General features: G+C 41.9%; 1 pseudogene; it reads right to left on the minus strand.

Annotated features, from left to right (window-relative positions):
* The window catches only part of LOC149264287 (chloride channel protein CLC-c-like), a 33,144-nt pseudogene extending 20,272 nt beyond the window's left edge, over positions 1–12,872 (minus strand).
* Between the last annotated feature and the right edge of the window lie 5,149 nt (positions 12,873–18,021).

The raw sequence follows: 18,021 nt of genomic DNA on the forward strand, positions 1-18,021 counted from the left end.
ACTGAGCTTTATAGTTTATTATACATAGTCTTGAGGATGTGGTTCAATGGTTAGATGGGGAGATTTGGTATCCATAGGTCTTGTGGTCCAATTTGAAACAATACTACATATGCCTAAGAACTACTCCTAATATGATTTCTTCAATTGAAAAAGAAAATTATTGAAAATGATGAATTGTTGAATGGATCCCATGTCAATTTTTATGCATTATGAATTCATGTGTGCACAACTAATCTATCTTCATGTGTACTTTATGAAAGGAAAGAATTAATGTACATGGGTTAATTCAACTTGAATTTCGCTCAACTTTCTGGGTTTTTAACATTTAAAATGCACCCTACCATGCGTGCACAACTAATCTATGAATTATGAATTCATGTGTGCACAACTAATCTATCTTCATGTGTACTTTATGAAAGAAAATCATTAATGTACATGGATTAATTCAACTTGAATTTCGCTCAACCTATTGGGTTTTCAACATTTAAAATGATCCTTGCCATGTAGTGTAATGGTAGCAACTCCAAAGGCCATGAGAATACAACCTATGATGATTTCTCAAGTGTCATTCTTGATCAGGTAGTAGAAGAATCATTGAACTGAAAGAGTCATCTCTTCTCAGAGGTAAAATCATGATAGTTGAAGTGAGAATGTTATGAATGGGACATCACTGGTAGCAATTAATGAGGCCCACAAGCTTGTTACAAATTTAACGCTGAAAAATCTTAGGTTCTCATGCCAAGTTACACAAATTGGTCAAGGAGCAAATTTATGAGTAGTGTCTAATTCTGAAATCGTCAAACGTGCATTATTATGTAGGGGCACAACTCATTTAATTTCGAATGTTTACAATTAGAAGCAATGATAAGAAACAAGATTTGATTGTAGTTAACAAAAAAATGTGGAATTTGATTAGTGTAGAACTTGTGATTTATTTAGTTTTTATTTTTTAATTAAAAATTAAATTTTTTTGTTTTTCAAGTTGTCTATGATCCTGTTATATACCTAGGGGGGATAATATGGGGTACCAAGGGAGGTACCCAAGGTAATAATGTAATAATGGGATGGGTCATAGTAATAAATAAGGTGGTTAACCCATGTCATGTAAGGGACCACAAGTAGTTAATAATAATGTAATGGGCCCATGGTATTAGTTGATGATATGAGGAAACCATGGTAATGATGCATGGTATTGTATGTATGAGGCCTATATAGAGGCTAGAGACTCCACATGGAGAAATGAAGAGAAGTATTCTTGTATGAACAAGCATATGGCTTGTGGAGTGTTCTCCTTCCTTAAGGAGTGAATGTATGGTGTTGCCCTACCTTAAGGGTTTGATCAATAAAGAGAAGCATTTCTATTTCAATCTTGTTATTCTTGGGTTTATTTATATTCTCATATATTTTTGGATCAGATCTACAACAATTGGTATCAAAGCTACAACAATTGGTATCAGAGCTATAACAAGTGGTATCAGAGCACTTTCCAGGGCTCGGTGGGATCTCCAATTTTTAGCAAAATTTTTTTTTGGCTAGAGACGTTTTCCGGCGTCTTTAAACCACGGGATCTGTCATTAAGCGCATAAACCTGCGGATTTGGGGAGGCATGCACGCATGAAATACAAGAGGTGGTCACGTCTGTTGGACTCCCTTGTAACCCCTGTGGGTACCCCTTCGAGTAGTAGCGCATTAGACAGAACCGCGCACGGACTGTCTTCCACGTACCCTCTGGGTATATAGGAAGCCCCCTAGCTCCCTTGAAACCTCGCCATAGATAAACCTTCGGCCGTCTTGTGGCTACAGTACACCGAGAACAGCACTCGGAGAGATTACTCGCCCGTACGATAGGGTAGTCGGGTTGTACGGCTAAGGGTACGGTCGACCCTCCTTAGTTAGAGCCCTGAAACATTGGGCCAAGTACTACTGTCAGACCCTTATGTATATTGCGATCTGTAGCACCTGACACTCCTCAAGACCATAGTTCCCTTTCTATCGGGGATCAGACATCATCTATTCCAGATCAGCAAGTGCAACAGCAGCAGACATCAGTCCCGCAGCTCCATCAGCTCAGCAGCAGCAGTTGTTCCACCATTCAGATCTCTCAGATCCACCAGATCGGAGTAGTTGTGAAGGATTCCTGTACCTGGATATACTTTTCGCATGACTTTTGGCGGCATTGACATTTTGAGGATTTGGCGAGTTGCAGGTCAGATATGTACGTTTTGGTGCAAGATCTATAGAATCTAATTGCAGATCTGTATTCCTTGTGAAAAAATACCCAAATTCAAAAAAAAAATCAGTTGAATCGGAGTCTGGATGAAGGAGATATCGCTGATCTAAAAATCAGTGGGGTTGCAGACAATTTTCAGGGCAGCGAGTTTTGCGGCGCAGATCTAGAATTCCTGGTGCAAGATCTGCAAGATCTAATTGTAGATCTGGAATCTTTGTGAAAAAACACATGATTTCAAAAAAAAAATCAGTCGAATCGGAGTCCGGATGAGGGAGATATCGCTGATTTAAAATCAGCTCTTTTTGCAGAAATTTTGGGTGACGCCGGGAGAGTAGCAGCGCAGATCTGAAATTCTAGTGTCTGAATCAGGATTTCTATCACATGGGCAGATGCAGAATGGTTGTTCCATTTCTAAAAATAGGTTATAATAGGGATTCTGAGCAATATTGACGGATCTGTGACCATTTCAATTTTTCGCCAATATTTTTGTGATGGCGGGCCTAGATCGCTTTGAACAGGAAGACTCTTTTTTGGGTCGTCTCACTAAGCTCCGACAGACTGGTACAGTGGAGGAATATATTACTGCTTTTGAAGCCTTAGCCTTCCGCACTAAGGGTCTCACAGATACATTCTTCAAGGAATGTTTTATCAGAGGTCTTAAAGAAGCCATAAAAGCTCAAGTTCTACTTCACCACCCTCCCACGTGGAAGGAGGCTTGCCAGGTAGCTCATCAGGTCACATTGCTTAGCAAAGATTTTATTTTTACAGAAAAGAAGGAAACCATGGAACCTAAAGGGTTATTTCCTACTAGTATATCCTTATTGCAGATTCATGGATTGATTCAGAAAGAGAAGATCATTGTTTCTATCAATCCTAGTTGCAAACATAATTTTATCAGTGTTAATTTGGCAAAAAAATTGCAAGTCCCAGCAAAACAAATTGAACATATACAGGTTGATGATAAGGATGTTCAAATTTATAAGGATTTGAAGCTTTCTTTGGATAAATATGTGTTGCATGGTGATTTTTATGCTTCAGAGATGGATAATATGGATGTTGTTTTGGGATATCCTTGGATAGAATCCGTGGGTACTATCAATATTAATGTGCAGAAGAAATTCCTGAATCTATGGTATAAAAAGAAGAAAATTACATTACAGGATATTTCCATCCATAAACAGGTAGAGCACATGGAGGCTGAAGCAGAAGATGTTCAAGGGATTGACATATCAGATGATGAGCCCTTGATGATCGACAATCAAACACAAACAGAGGCTGCAGAAGAAAAGGTTACAGGTGATGATACATCATAGGAGGGCTCAGTGGTTGAAATCATATTGAAAAAGAAGACACCACAACAGGCACGACAGTAGGGTGAAGTAAAGAAACAACCATCGTGGGTTAAAACTTCAACATATCATCACCCACATCACCCAGCGAGACAGCCATCAAGATGGAAACCAAGTCGTCACATGACGGATCGCGAGGAGAGAAGATCCACCCACTGCACATCAACACAGAACAACTGCCACGGTCAACTTCCATCTCAAGCGAGCGAGGCACCAGCGAGATCGAGGGTTCACCTTTCTCTTGGATGGCTAGATGCACGTGCATGGTATCAGTGGATTACTCTTTTGAGTAGATCTTATTATTTGTGTTCTTCCCATGTTTCGGGGACGAAACATGCTTAGGGGGGTGGAATGTTATATATCTAGGGGAGATAATATGGGGTACCAAGGGAGGTACCCAAGGTAATAATGTAATAATGGGATGGGCCATAGTAATAAATAAGGTGGTTAACCCATGTCATGTAAGGGACCACAAGTAGTTAATGATAATGTAATGGGCCCATGGTATTAGTTGATGGTATGAGGAAACCATGGTAATGATGCATGGTATTGTATGTATGAGGCCTATATAGAGGCTAGAGACTCCACATGGAGAGATGAAGAGAAGTATTCTTGTATGAAGAAGCATATGGCTTGTGGAGTGTTCTCCTTCCTTAAGGAGTGAATGTATGGTGTTGCCCTACCTTAAGGGTTTGATCAATAAAGAGAAGCATTTCTATTTCAATCTTGTTATTCTTGGGTTTATTTATATTCTCATATATTTTTGGATCAGATCTACAACAATTGGTATCAGAGCTACAACAGATCCTCTAGGCTTGATTTGTGGCTTGAGGAGTCGTGACTTAGGCGCCATCAAATTCACTCGGGATCACACTCGGCCTAGGCAACACCATCCCTTAGTTGGTTGGATGTTTTTAGCATGTCTCCTCCCCATAGCAAAGGGCACAACCACCTCTGTGAGGTTTGATCCTGGGTCACCTTGCTGACAAGGCCCATCCTCAATTAGTTGTGTTCGTGAGACTTGACTTAATTAAAAACTATGTTATAATTAATTTTAGTTTAAATAAAATAAAATTATAAGAAATATTTTATCATTTATTTTTTATTACTATTAGAAATGGGAGATTTTAATTAAGAAAAAATTGTAGTCTTCATGTGTATATGACTCAAGTTACATACAATAGAAAAAAGAAAGATAATAGCTAGATTGTCAGAAATTAGAAGTAACTAGTTTTAGATCAGTTTAGATAAGTGGCTCTCAAAATGCCCTTAAGGAAAGTCATAGTTTTAGATCAGTTTAGATAAGTGGCTCTCAAAACGCCCTTAAAGAAAGTCATTGGCTTAATTTGTTAGATTCTCAAAACAACTATATTCCAATATTTCTTACATGAGTATATTTGCACAAATTGGTTACATCGTTAGACACAAAAACAATACATGATTTTGGTTCTGACTTCTTGTTACCATTCGTAGAGGTAATACAAAGGATTTCTTCTTCTTTTTCACTTCTTTTGTCCACTATTATTTTAAAATAAATGGAGACCTTGTTGGTTTTTCTAAGCTTGAAATATCATGAGCTAGTGATTCTTCTTGTTCTAGAGAATTAGATTTTTCAACCCAACATGCCCAAGTCACCATTGTCTAAGAGCCTAAATTACCTCGAGTTTCTTGACCTGAATCATGTGGGATTGGTTTTTCCATCTTTTGGGTTTGAGTTACCTATTCTTGTTGATTTTCTTGAGGTATTATATTTAATTAAATAGCAGAATCTATTGGTTGTGATTTATCTTGTAGATTATTTGGTGATCTTTTGAAGAACCAACCCACCAAGTTGATTTTTATGGATGCTCCTTGTTTTTCCTAAACCGTTTTGGGCATTGTGCTGCAATATGACTATATGTCCCATCAATAGGTATATTTTGAGGCCCATTGTGCTATCCTCGAACCCTTAAAACTCTCATTTTCTCACATTAATTTTTCATTTTTTAACCATAATATGCTTAGTAGGAAGACTAAAGGGTGTGTTTTTCGTATTTCGTGGCATAATGTGATTAATATGCAGACAAAAGAAGCATTTTTTGAGATATTTACTATGCAGGGGTTGATTAGAGACATATAGAGAGAATATAGGGGGGCTTGTCCACTCCATTAACTCTCCAAATAGGCTTGAAATCAAAGATTCCTCACCAACAACTCGAATTCACTAGCAACCAAGGAACTCAAGTGCATGTGAAGATCCAAGGGAACCAGATCCACCAATTTTGAGATTTTGGAGGGAATCACTCCTCTTTTCAAAAGAGACGCCCTCAAATACTTTTTGTATAAATAAAAAAGCCTAAAGGCTCATTAGCATTCAAATTTTTGTGGAAGATAGAAGTAGATACTGAGAGCCTTGTGCTTGATACTGTTATTTTGATCTTTCATATGATGTATGTGACTTGTTTTCTGTTAATGATCAAATTTTAAATTTATCTTAATTAACCTAAGGAGCATTTGGAACATTAACAAAAACATTAGAGGTATAGGCTAGAGACATGTTCCTGCATCATTAAATGTAGGAGTCATCGTTGCTTTCCAGAATTTCATACCGGGGGTGAAATATTGTTCCACGTACAGAAGTGTATAGGATCGTTCTCCGCATACATCGAGTATATAGGATGGCTCTCCACGCATGAAAAGTATACGGGAATGCTCTCATTGAATGGTTACGCATTAGACATCACTACTATGGACTACAATCCCACGTACCATCAAGTATATTTTGGGAGTCCCCTATAGGTTTCTATCCATCCATAGGTAACTGAGTTTGCCGCCTTGTATACTATGATACACTGAACATAGCGTTTGTGGAGATTGGTTGCCGTACATTAAGTCCTTGGTCACCAAGGTGTATATTCCAGTTCACGTTGGTTTGGTAAATTCTTTTTCCTAGTTACCCCTATTTGTTTTTATTTTTGTCTTTAATTTGTAAAATAAATTAACTGACCGTGGAACAATATCATCCACGTGGAAAAACTCCTTAGTATATCTTAGGTTGAGACTAATGGCAATAGTTCCTAAGTCTATCAATCAAGGAAACCCCTATCACGGGAATCCTGGTCCTTTTCCTTCTTTTGGGAATGTTGGTGCTCCTTATATGGCAACGTTGTCCCTTCCTGAATTTACCATTGATTTTCCAAATTGGTTGTTTTCAACCCCTATGGTTCCAAATATCCAAACTACTTCTCAACTGAGTTCTCCTCCACCTGAACAACATCAACCTCATGTTGATCTTAAATTTGACCCCTTTCTTTCTTCACCTATTGTTTCTTCACCCCTTTCTCCCTCTTCACCAGGTGAAAGTATTGATTCTAGTAACCAGGGAGCTAAGAAGAATACAAAGAGGATGAAGAAGAAGAAGAAAAATAATCAAGGGGGCAACCAAGTAGTTGTTTCTACCGATGAAAATAATATGGAGAAACCTTCCAATCAACCTTGCAAAGTGAAATTTCATTGCAGGTTATGTAAGGGTTACCATCTTCTTAGAGATTGTCTTGGTATTCCCAAGATATTAGAAGAGTGGTCTACAGGCTCACATCAACCTTCGTCCTCAGCCTCTAAAGTTCATGTTGGTGACAAACCCTCAACTAGTGATAGTGAGGTCCATGGGAAAAAGGGTAAATTAAAATTTCCCTGTAGGTTATGTGAAGGAAATCATCCTATTTACCTTTGTCCTTATGTGTATGAAGCCTCAAAAGTGTTGGACGACCTTAGAACTTCTCAACATTGTCTTTCGACTGGTTATTGAAAGCTTTCCCCCAATCCTCCACTATTGATCAAGTGGTTGATAAAAAATTATCTCTATTCAATACCATTCTCTCTGAATGTGAATCCCATGAGCCCATTCCTGACCAACCATTGGTTGAGAAAATAGTTGACTCGATTTCACCTTCAGTTGATTGTACCTTTCCCATAAAGGGTGAACCTTATACATCTTAGGTTCTTCTTGTTTCTTCAAATTCCAATGAATTGGGGGAAAATCCTCCCATTCACATGGTACAGGGGGGTGATCCTCCCGTTCCCATAACACAAAGGGGCAGTTCTCCCATTCCCATGGCACCCCCTCCAAGTAGTATGGTCACTTCCTTTGATTGGAGTTGACTTACAAGATATCATCTTCCTCCTTATTTGCCCTTCCAGATCATAGTACAGGCTTATAATATACCTGTACCTAGCACAATCATAGATGAAGGCGCATAGGTTAGTATTATGTCCTCAACTACTTGGCAAGATTTAGGTTCTCCACAGCTTGTGCCCATTACCCAGAATCTCTTGGATGTTAACAGAGGAACTAGTCAACCTCTAGGAATCCTTCCTATGTTGCCTATTACATTGGGAGGGAAAATCATCTATATCGATGTGATGGTTGTCCAAGGCCATTTGGATTTTAGTTTACTCCTAGGCCGTGACTATGTTTATGTCATGGGATATCTTATCTCTTTTCTCTTTTGTGTCATATGTTTCTTGCAAGAAGGGTGACCATTTATCATCTTTCGCTCGTTTGTCCTAATTTTACCCCCAATCAGCCATCTCTTCTAATTTGTCCTTATATGCAAGTGATATCACCCCTGCCATAGGTTAATTATGTTGCCACCTATTCCATGCCCGCATCCACTGATGATCTAGTTTGTGATATAGTGCATCATGTACTGCGAGCATTAGAGCTTGATATTTCCATTAGATCCCTTGATAGGTATCCCTTCCCATATGATGAGAACCTCTTGGAAGCCATGGCCTCTATGGTCCATGATCAAGGTTTTCAGAGACGAGTTCCTTTTCTCGAGTTAAGCTCCTTAAAAAATGAATCTAGGTTTTCAAAGTAGAGTTCCTTGTCTTGTGTCAAGATCCTTAAAAAATGAATCAAGGTGTTTAGAGTAGAGTTCCTTGTCTTGTGTCAAGCTCCTTAAAAAATGAATCAAGGTTTTCAGAGTAGAGTTCCTTGTCTTGTGCCAAGATCCTTAAAAAATGAATCAAGGTTTTCGAAGAAGAGTTCCTTGTCTTGTGTTAAGCTCCTTAAAAAATGAATCAAGGTTTTTGAAGAAAAGTTCCTTGTCTTGTGTCAAGCTCCTTAAAAAATGACAAAAGGTGTCGGAGCATAGTTCCTTAAAAAAATAATCAAGGTTTCTGGAACAAAGTTCCTTGTCTTGTGTCCAGCTCCTTAAAAAATGAAACAAAGTGTCAGAGTAGAGGTCCTTGTCTTGTGTCAAGCTCCTTAAAAATGAAACAAGGTGTCAGAGTAGAGTTCCTTCACTTGTGTCAATCTCGTTAAAAACTGAAACAAGGTGTCATGAGAAAGGTTCTTTTCATGTGTCAAGCTCGTTAAAAAATGAAACAAATCCCCTTCCAATTTGAGTCTTTGAGTAGATCATGTAAATTCCTAGTCGAGTCTTTCACTTGAATTCGTAAATGAACCTTCATTCCATCCACCTATTAGTAACCAGTAGTCTACTTAGGAGAGTGAAATGAAGCTTGGGGGGCATGTACCTTGAATCGAGTCATTATTTTTGGGGCATGCAAACTAATCTCAAGCATATTTTTTCTTTGTTTCAAGCTTCTGTAAAAATGAAACTAATCTCAAGCATAGTTTGTCTACATTTCAAGCTTGTGTAAAAATGAAACCAAATCGAAGCATAGTTTTTTCTCATGTTTCAAGCTTGTGAAAAAATGAAACCATATTCAAGTATCCTCAAGAAAAATGAAACCATCTTCACGTATACTCAAGCATAGTTTCCTATGTTTCAAGCTTGTGTAAAAATGAAACCATTCCCACTTTACCTCTTGTGATTGTTGTTTTTATCAGCCTATTTTTGCTAGATGAGCCTTGGTGTTTTCATTCCATTGTCACCTTCTCTTTGGACGATCATAAAATTTTACTTGGTTGTTTTACTATTGGATGGGTAAAATCTATGATGAGTGGTCTTATTAGCTAGCCTCTTAACCTTTACATGGTTTGATCAATTCCATCATGACTGGAACTAGTTGCTATCCTTTTATACCACTTGTACCTCCAGGTGGATTCATCTTTTATCTCTTTTCAGACTCTCAAAATATGAAAAGATTGTTGATCACTTGCCTTTTCGAACTCATAAAAGTAAATGAAAATATGTCTACTTAGTATAAGTTTAACCCTTTTCCAGACTGAGATAGACTAGTTATGAAAAAGGAATACCTTATTCGAAGATGGCTAAGAGGTTCTCTTGAGTATTATTTTCTACTTTTTCAGACTTAAGAGACTATATATGAAAAGGGACATCTGGAGTTTTCTTTTTGTCTCTCTTTCAAACTCACTAAACATGAAAACTATGTCAAGTTACCCCTCTGCCGGACTTGCAAAAACTTTAACGATGAATGACTTGTCACCATGACAAAGACCTAGCTACTCCTTCCTATGGCTCATTAAAAATACTAGGATGGATTCATCCAAAGGATGAACTTATACAACAAGCATACGGTATCCTCTACAAGATTGAGATTAAAAATAAAGAGGTACTCGCTAGAAATAGCGGGGGGAAATGGAAGTAAACATATATCATGTATTTTGTATGAAAGGAAGTATGTCTCTCTTGAACATGACACTTATTTGTATCTCGTGTCGAGTTTGGGGCATCCTCACTTTGTCACTTGGCTTACCATGTTTGGGAAATCCATTTGCCTGTCATTTGATTATATCCTATTGTCACCATGACCTCTAGTCCTATTTTGAGTCAAATGCTTCCAAATTCTAGAGTCGTGTCATCGATATTTTCAAGAAGAAGCCCCATCTACAAATTCAAACCACTTATATTATGTTTGAACTTTTCTTTATCAATCATGAATCACTCTTGCCAACTTTTAAAAATCCTATGTTTTGTGTCGATGATGTGGGAAACATTATCACCCTCCTTCGATGGATCACTTCCTGTCAACTCCAGCTCATTATCCAGCAAGATGATCTAGGAACTCCCTTTCAGTACCTTGGAGCTTGCATGCCTTGGTGGTAGGTTCTTCGCATTTGATGATAGGTTCACATCACTGGCCTTCGATCAAATGATTATGTGAGTGTTCGACTTCAGCTTCATTTTGCATACTCATGGATTATGTTGTTGTACCTTGAGAGCCATCGTCATCATTGGTGGTTTGTCTCATGCCTGTTAATGGTTTACATCATTAGCCGATAATCAGGTGGTTTCTACCATGTTTGAATCCAACACATCTATTCACATGGTGGGATTCGTACTTTGGTTAGATCGCGACAGAGATGAAAACCCTGGGTTTCATTTGATAAATCCAGGCTGCGTGGATTTATTAAGTATTCATTATTGTAAATGTGGTCCTTTCTATTCGAATGGCTATGTCCATGTCGTGGATCCATGTATTGTTAGATTCCTTCTCAGAGAGGTATTGTCATGCATACTTACATCAAAGATGTAAGATATATTGTATTATGTTTGGTTTGTAGGTCTCTTGATGGTGGTTCTCTAAGTCCTTTCATTTTCTTGTAAATCACTTCAGAAATCACTTCTTGTTCTCCCCACATGCTTTAGGGGGCATCTGTTATATAGTATTTTGTCACACTCCCAGTCTCTATTGGCTTGTTGAGGCTAACCCAAGTTCAAAGGTGATTTAGCCAAACAAATCTCGGTACTACTGGCCCTTTCGGTGATAGTCGGCGGAGTGCGGATGGAGATCTCACCTGAAGTAGTATGGGAGGGTGCTAGAACCAGGTTTCCACACCCTAGAGATGTCTGATGAGTTCAAGGGGTCTGCGATTCAATCCTGCACGCCCATCACTATGCGCACTTACTCGTACCTCGCAGCCTGAGATGTTGTCTTCATGCAGCCCTACTCAGGGGCCAAATGCTGTTATTACCCAAGCCTTTACTATTATTCCGTTGTTAGTTGATTAACTTAGCCTACTTGTATGCATTAAAGTATACTTAGCAATATAAATCATTCATACAGGTGTGTGGAGTAAATAAATAGTATATTTGCAATTTATATCAAACATGTACTGACCTAAGAATAGATACACAAAATTAAGATCAAACTTCTCTTTATTATTCCTTCCTCGAATACAGACTCGACTCCACCCTACGCACTCAGCTGCAGGGGTCTGCGCACTTAGCTGCAGACTACTAGGCCTCTACGCACTCAGTTGCAGAGCCTTCTCCTACTCTACAACCCAAGACACACTTAGACTCTTGCTCTGTGCTTCTACTTCGCTATCTATTACTTAGTTAGTTATCTTTTACACTTAGAGCCTCGCTCTATTTATACAATCCCATGGTCTGCGGACCATGGGTAGGCTAACATTACATTACAAGACTAGGGTGAACAACCCTGTGACTCTATCATACATTTCACACTCTGCACCCACAATTCGCGGACTCTTTACAACAAGATTAAGTCAAAACTTGGGTTTTGAGCCCTAGAACATGTCTTGGGGGGATTCCATGCCCAATAGGCCCCAAACACAAACATCGTGACTCACCCTCGAGTCACTTTGTTGGCGCAGCGATCTTAGCGTGGAGTCCCTCCAACTGTTCTCGAACCGTGCTGAGGTTAGCAACACACTGAGCTGCTGCTTGCTGAATTTGTTGAATCTGTTGTTTTGAGACCTTTGATTCTAGGGTGCTTCTCTACATTAATGTGTGCATCCCTTGAATGTGGGTGAGCTTTCCTTCAATGTTTTCCATGATAGTGAAGGCCTCGTCGATCTACCACTGGACGCGTGCTTTGAGAACTGCCTCTTTGTGGTGCGCCATATCCACCTGTTCCTTTAGTTCTTTAGCTTGCTACATCCTTACAGGCCTCTGGGTGAGGACTACCGTGTGCACAATGCCTCAGACACTTTCATATTGCTGCTAGAGTTCTCGCGCTTCGGTTTCTAAGCGCTGGATGTTGGGGTCCTCCTGCAGAGTCATGAGTACCTCATGTGCTTCCTCCAACATGCTGGTACAGTCTCGCGCTGCACCTCCAATTTCCTCTAATTTCGTTGTAATAGTGCTAACGCGCTGTTCTCTGACTTCATGGGGAGTGGATGGTTGTGTCTTTAGCCGCAGCTCGACGATCTCAAGATTCAACTCCAGCTGAACCTTGGTCCTTTCTTCCCTAGCCTCGCGGACTCCTGTAGCTAACCTGTGGATCTGAACCTCTACTAGTAGGTCTACTAGGATGGCTAGCTCTAGGACGCGTCGGCAAGCATCATCTACCACGTGCACCAATTGTTGATTTCGCGATACCAATTCGTCACACTGCAAGCTGAGTTGTTCCATGTTATCTTTTTCTCGTTGAGGACTTGGATTGCGCGACTCTCCCTAGCGCGCAGCTCTTCCGTTATCCCATCCTGTAGCAGATACAGTGTCTCACGGGGAAGGGTAGCCAAATTAAGGCCAAGGCCTTTCATCATGCTCACCGAAAATCTATCGACCTCATTCGATATTGCTAGGGCCCCTTCCGGAAACACTATTGTGTTTGCCATCAGTGCACGTAACATCTGCTCTGCTGCTGAGGATCTTTCTGCGAGGTGGGTTGAAAAAGTCCCCGCTTGAGGGGGGCGCACCTGTAACTCCTGAAACTGGGTCCTAAGGACCCCCAACACAATCTAGTGCTCCTGCAACAAATCTTGAAGGGCCTCATTTGTGATATCGCACACCGTTTCTTTGATGTCACACAGATCTCCATCGGTTATGGTGATTGGGTCAATGGCCAATTTCGAGGCCTTGACCTTCTTCCTTGACCCTGCTCGTTCTACCGTGTGTGGGCACTTCAACTGTGTGGGAGCGGTCCTGGGGTCCGTGCTCCCTTATGTTGTTTCTGCTTCCTCTGCCTCCTGCCCCTGCAAGGGCGTTGCTTGGCCCTCATCCACCTTCTTGGTTGCTTCCTTTGCTGCAGCTGCTTCTGCAGCCGTTTTCTGCTCTGTAGCTTTCTGCATTGCTTCTTGCGCTGCCTGTACCTCAGCTACTGCTATTTCCTTCTACCTTTTCTCAGCCAACTGTGTGACACGCAGCTTAGCATCGTCCTTCTTCTTCTGTGTTACTGCCCTCTCGAGTTCTGCAAGATCTGGGGCACGCCATTCCGGGGGCCATGCCTCCAAGAAAGTGAAGATGGCATCTTCAGTGGCTTCAAAACGTAGCTCTGTCCACTGCTTCACCGATCCTTGCGCGCCCTGATAAATATGTTGTGCATATCAGCCTTAAAGTCTACAAAACTCTGCAGATTGTTATACACCGTGGGTGACAAGCGCGGCTTCCGGTTGATCCACATCCAGATGCTCATCTCCATGAGCACCCAGAGAATCTTGTTGTTGCGTATCCTTTTCGCATCCTTCATGGCCCAAAGTGAAGCATACTTCATGGCCTCTGGTAATACTCCGTCAATGCTGAGGAACTGACTCTCCTCCAGCAGTTCCCCCACTACGAGCACTATGGATAGTAACAACCATGCATAGTGGAAGTTTTTACCTTCTTCCTAGGCTTCGCGACAATTCTTCAAGAATTCTGCACAGAGGAATTCAAACTAGTTAAGTTGGACCCCCTCCGTGCACTACTCAACCAGTGCAACCACCGGCGCTGGTACTTCGTCGGTGCGACACTTCTGCATAAACTTTTCCAACCAGGATTTGGGTTGCTACACTCACATCTTTTTCCTTGATGCTGGAGATGGCATAGCCCCTCTTCTTCTTCTCCAGCTTGTACTTCGTCTTCATGGCCTCCGTGAGGGCCAAATCACTACCCTTCCCTTTTGATATGGTCGCGAGGTCCTTTCCTTTATATGGTAGCCAGGAAATACAATGGATTAGGTCTGTCGTGATGGGGATAGGCTCCTCCAGCCATAGATACCCATCATGCACCAGGTAGAGCAGCTGCCTGATGACGAAAATGGCTATTGGGGTGCAGTGGAAATGCGACACCCATAGCAGGTTCAGTAGCCCGGCCTTTTCCACTCCGCGCAGCCACTTCCGTGGCTCTAACGTTGTCACCATCCCCGCGCTGTTCTGCTTCATGATATTCCCTATCTCTGGGTGAGGGAACTTCTCGCAGTTAGCAAGGTCCCAATCTTCAAACTTCATGGTTAGCACGTGGCCCAGGTGCATGCCTTCAAACACTATGTCATCTACGAGGAGCGGGGTCTGGAGTGAACTCTTGGACTCGTCTAGGTCCTTGGGCACTTTGGCCTTCCCTTTTTGTGGGGGGACATATGCGGGCAGTTTCATCACAGAGCGTGTAGGTTGAATATCCTCCTCCATGCCTTCGTCTTCTTCGTCTGCAATGATAAGGGCTTGCAAATCTTCTTCCTCCTCATCTGTTTCTATTGTGACAACTTTCCCCTTTTCTTCCATTGATAGTTTGTTGTGCAGTAGGTTCCTTGGGGACACACGTATTGGAGCCATTGCTTGTTTATCCTTCTTGGGTCTTGGCGTACACGGTGATTTGGGGATCTCTGCCACAACCCCGGCGCCCTTGGGAACATCCTCTACAATTTGGGTCTGCATAGCCTCATCGGTGGTTACCTCTTCAATTCCTAGACCATCCTTAGTTGTTGTCATCATATCTGGGCTGTAATCTGTCACTCGCGAATTTAGGGGCTCAATCAACGCTTGGCTCACAATGCTCGGGGCTCTGCTCAATCGCTCAATTCTCAAATGACCAAGTTTTTTTTGCTGGGAAGCCCCTTGCATTTTATAGTGCCTTTTGAATTCGAATTCAACCGTTCCCCCAATTTCGAGTCATTAATGTTTTCTTGGTGGCAGATTTTCCCAAATATTGCCCATAAATCACATCTTAAATGTCCGCCGCCCACTCCATTTGGCCTCAAGTCAATCATCCCATCATGAACAGTGACTTCAACGGTCACTTTCTGGCCAATCCATGTGGCAGCGTAGTCCCCTATGCATGATTGTGGACCTTGTGACTCTCTGCTTTTGTGCGCATCTCCAACATCGTGCAGCTTCCGGGCAGAATAGTTTATAGTCTCGCGCTCCCTTCCAACTACCTGGAGCACTAAGACTGTCCTTCCCTTGGCTAGTCAGGTGGTCGCACCACCGTGTGGAGCACCATCTTGTCCTCTATCATGGTTCTTGGAGAATCCCCACCTTCTATGGTTGTGCACTTCCTCATTTGCAACGCGCTACCCTGGTCACTATGCTTGATGTATGCGGTCCAAGCCAAGGCACCAGACTAAACCAATTCACGACGATAGTTCTCAAATTTATCAGTATGATCGTACGCACCTTGCCTTACCATCCTAGTTTTTTCAGCAAGAAACTCTTCCTTTATCTCGTCTTCCAGCTTCTTGACCTCCATGTCCATCAAAGCGCTTGTCATTCTTAACCGTACCCTTTCTTTTTCAAGTTCGCAAAGTCTAAGGTTTCCTAATTGGATTTCTTCCTCAAGTCTCTTGCGTTCTGTCTCTTGTGACTGTGTGATTCCTTATTTTTGGGCTTCGTGAATCGTTGTATCTATGGGTGTTGTCATGCGCGGACTAGGCTTTGCATGTTCCATAGGGATTACAGCATCTGCTTCATACTCTAGTGTCGGCACTGTCCGTGCGGCCAGGGTTTTGTACAGGGTTCTATAAGCCCATAGAACAGTTGGTATGCGCAGATCCCAGTCAGTGTGTCTCACATGGTGGATCAGGTCCAGTACTTTGCATACTTTGTCAAAGGTTTCCACGCGGATAATCTGCAGCGCGCTTGGTCTTATCCTCCTTTGTTTTGTTCGCACCATCTTCATGCCCGCTCCTGTTTGTTGGTCCCGTTTCCTATCGTGAGGATGGTGTGTGTTCGTATAGGTTACATAACATACGCATGTACCCATCGGGAAAGGTGGGCACGCAAGCTATTTTGTCCATCATACCTAGCTTTCATCTGCATCTGAGGCTTTCAAAACCATATGAGCATCATCCTTCTAGATTCGCGCTAGTCCTCAAAACTTCTTTGATGTGTACCCCACCATTTTGTGGGCGTAGCGCGCAGTGCCCATTTCAGAGCGTCAAAAAACTGCTATTCCGGTATTTCTCTTTCAAACTTTTTCAAGAAATCATCCACCTCGCTCAACCTGTCATACATAGGCAGATCCCTTACCTTTGTTGTCATGCAACGCAGTGATCTTACCATCATGTTGCAATTGAGCATGGTTACCTTGTGTAACTGGTTCTGCCATCGTTCTATTTCCTCATCCGAATCTGAGGTGTAGGAGTTTTTGCGCTCCCACGAAATCTTGCCATCCACTATTGGATTCACCCAGTCCCACTTCCACAGTTATCTTGTAGATACAGTCTAGATCGTCATCGATCTTGTCATTGCACACTGGCTCTGTGTAGCGCGATCCTTCCACAGGGTCTAAAGGTACCACTACGCGTAGTGATTTTTTCTCAAAAATCATCTTGCACTTCTTTAGATTTATCACTCCATTCATGTTAGTGGCCCAATCTATTCCTAGTAGCATGAGATAGGGATTGATGTCATCGACAATCTCTATCACTTCGAAATCTGCAAACACGCTTGCACCTTCGATATCTACCGTTATTCCCTACAATCTTCCCATTGGTAGGATCTTTTGCTGGTTCACCATTTGCAATTGAATAGGAGACCATTGTAACGTGGGCCTTCCCATGCGCTCCATGTCTGCTTTGGCAGAACGTTCATGTCCGACCCTAGATCTAGAATCAATTGATCCATTTCATATTCCCCGATTTACATAGTCAATCTCATCTCCATTCCTGTTCGTGTTGTGTGCTTCTCGAGCTTCCGGACCATGTGCAATTCTCCCGATCGAGCACACCTAGTGATGAGTTCTTGCAGTCCCTTCACAACCTTGTTGTCGCGCAACAACTTCATGCATGTCTCTAGAAAGGTAGTGAGCATTGATGGGCCCATCTTCGGTTCTAGTTTGTCTTTACTACCTGAAGTGGAGGCCTCCATGAAGCTCTTCTTAGCTTCCATGAATGTATCCTTCGCAGGCTCCAAATCGAACTCTGGTTCCTTTGTTGGAGCCTTGCGAACCCAGACACTTTCTTCGTGTTGCGTGCCCTTGTCATCTCTTGTCGTGATACCTCTTCGGAGCACGATGTTTACATTCGGGTCCTCTTCGCGTGGCTCAGACCTCATCATTTATAGGTTCTAATTCGGGGGAGGCTGGAGTGTTCCTTTATCGTGCAACCTCACTATCAGTGTGGGGCAGTCTTCCGTCTCATGATTGAACTGGGTACAATATAAACATGATGCTCTCGTCGAATTTGTACAATCGCGAGCATAAATCCCTAACCCTCCGCAATTGTAACAAATCAACTGTCCACGACCCCTTCCTAGTCCCATTCCACCTCGACCTCGTCCAAGCCCGTGAAATCCAGTTCGCGTCATCCCTGCATTTTGGTCGAGGGCTCGCGTTTCAGTCTAAAATCTATAGGTAGGAGTCTGATCCA

This window comes from Pinus tabuliformis, chromosome 6, assembly GCF_031772625.1.
Source record: "Pinus tabuliformis cultivar Carrire ecotype Pingquan chromosome 6, CPIR1, whole genome shotgun sequence".
Classification (NCBI taxonomy): domain Eukaryota; kingdom Viridiplantae; phylum Streptophyta; class Pinopsida; order Pinales; family Pinaceae; genus Pinus; species Pinus tabuliformis.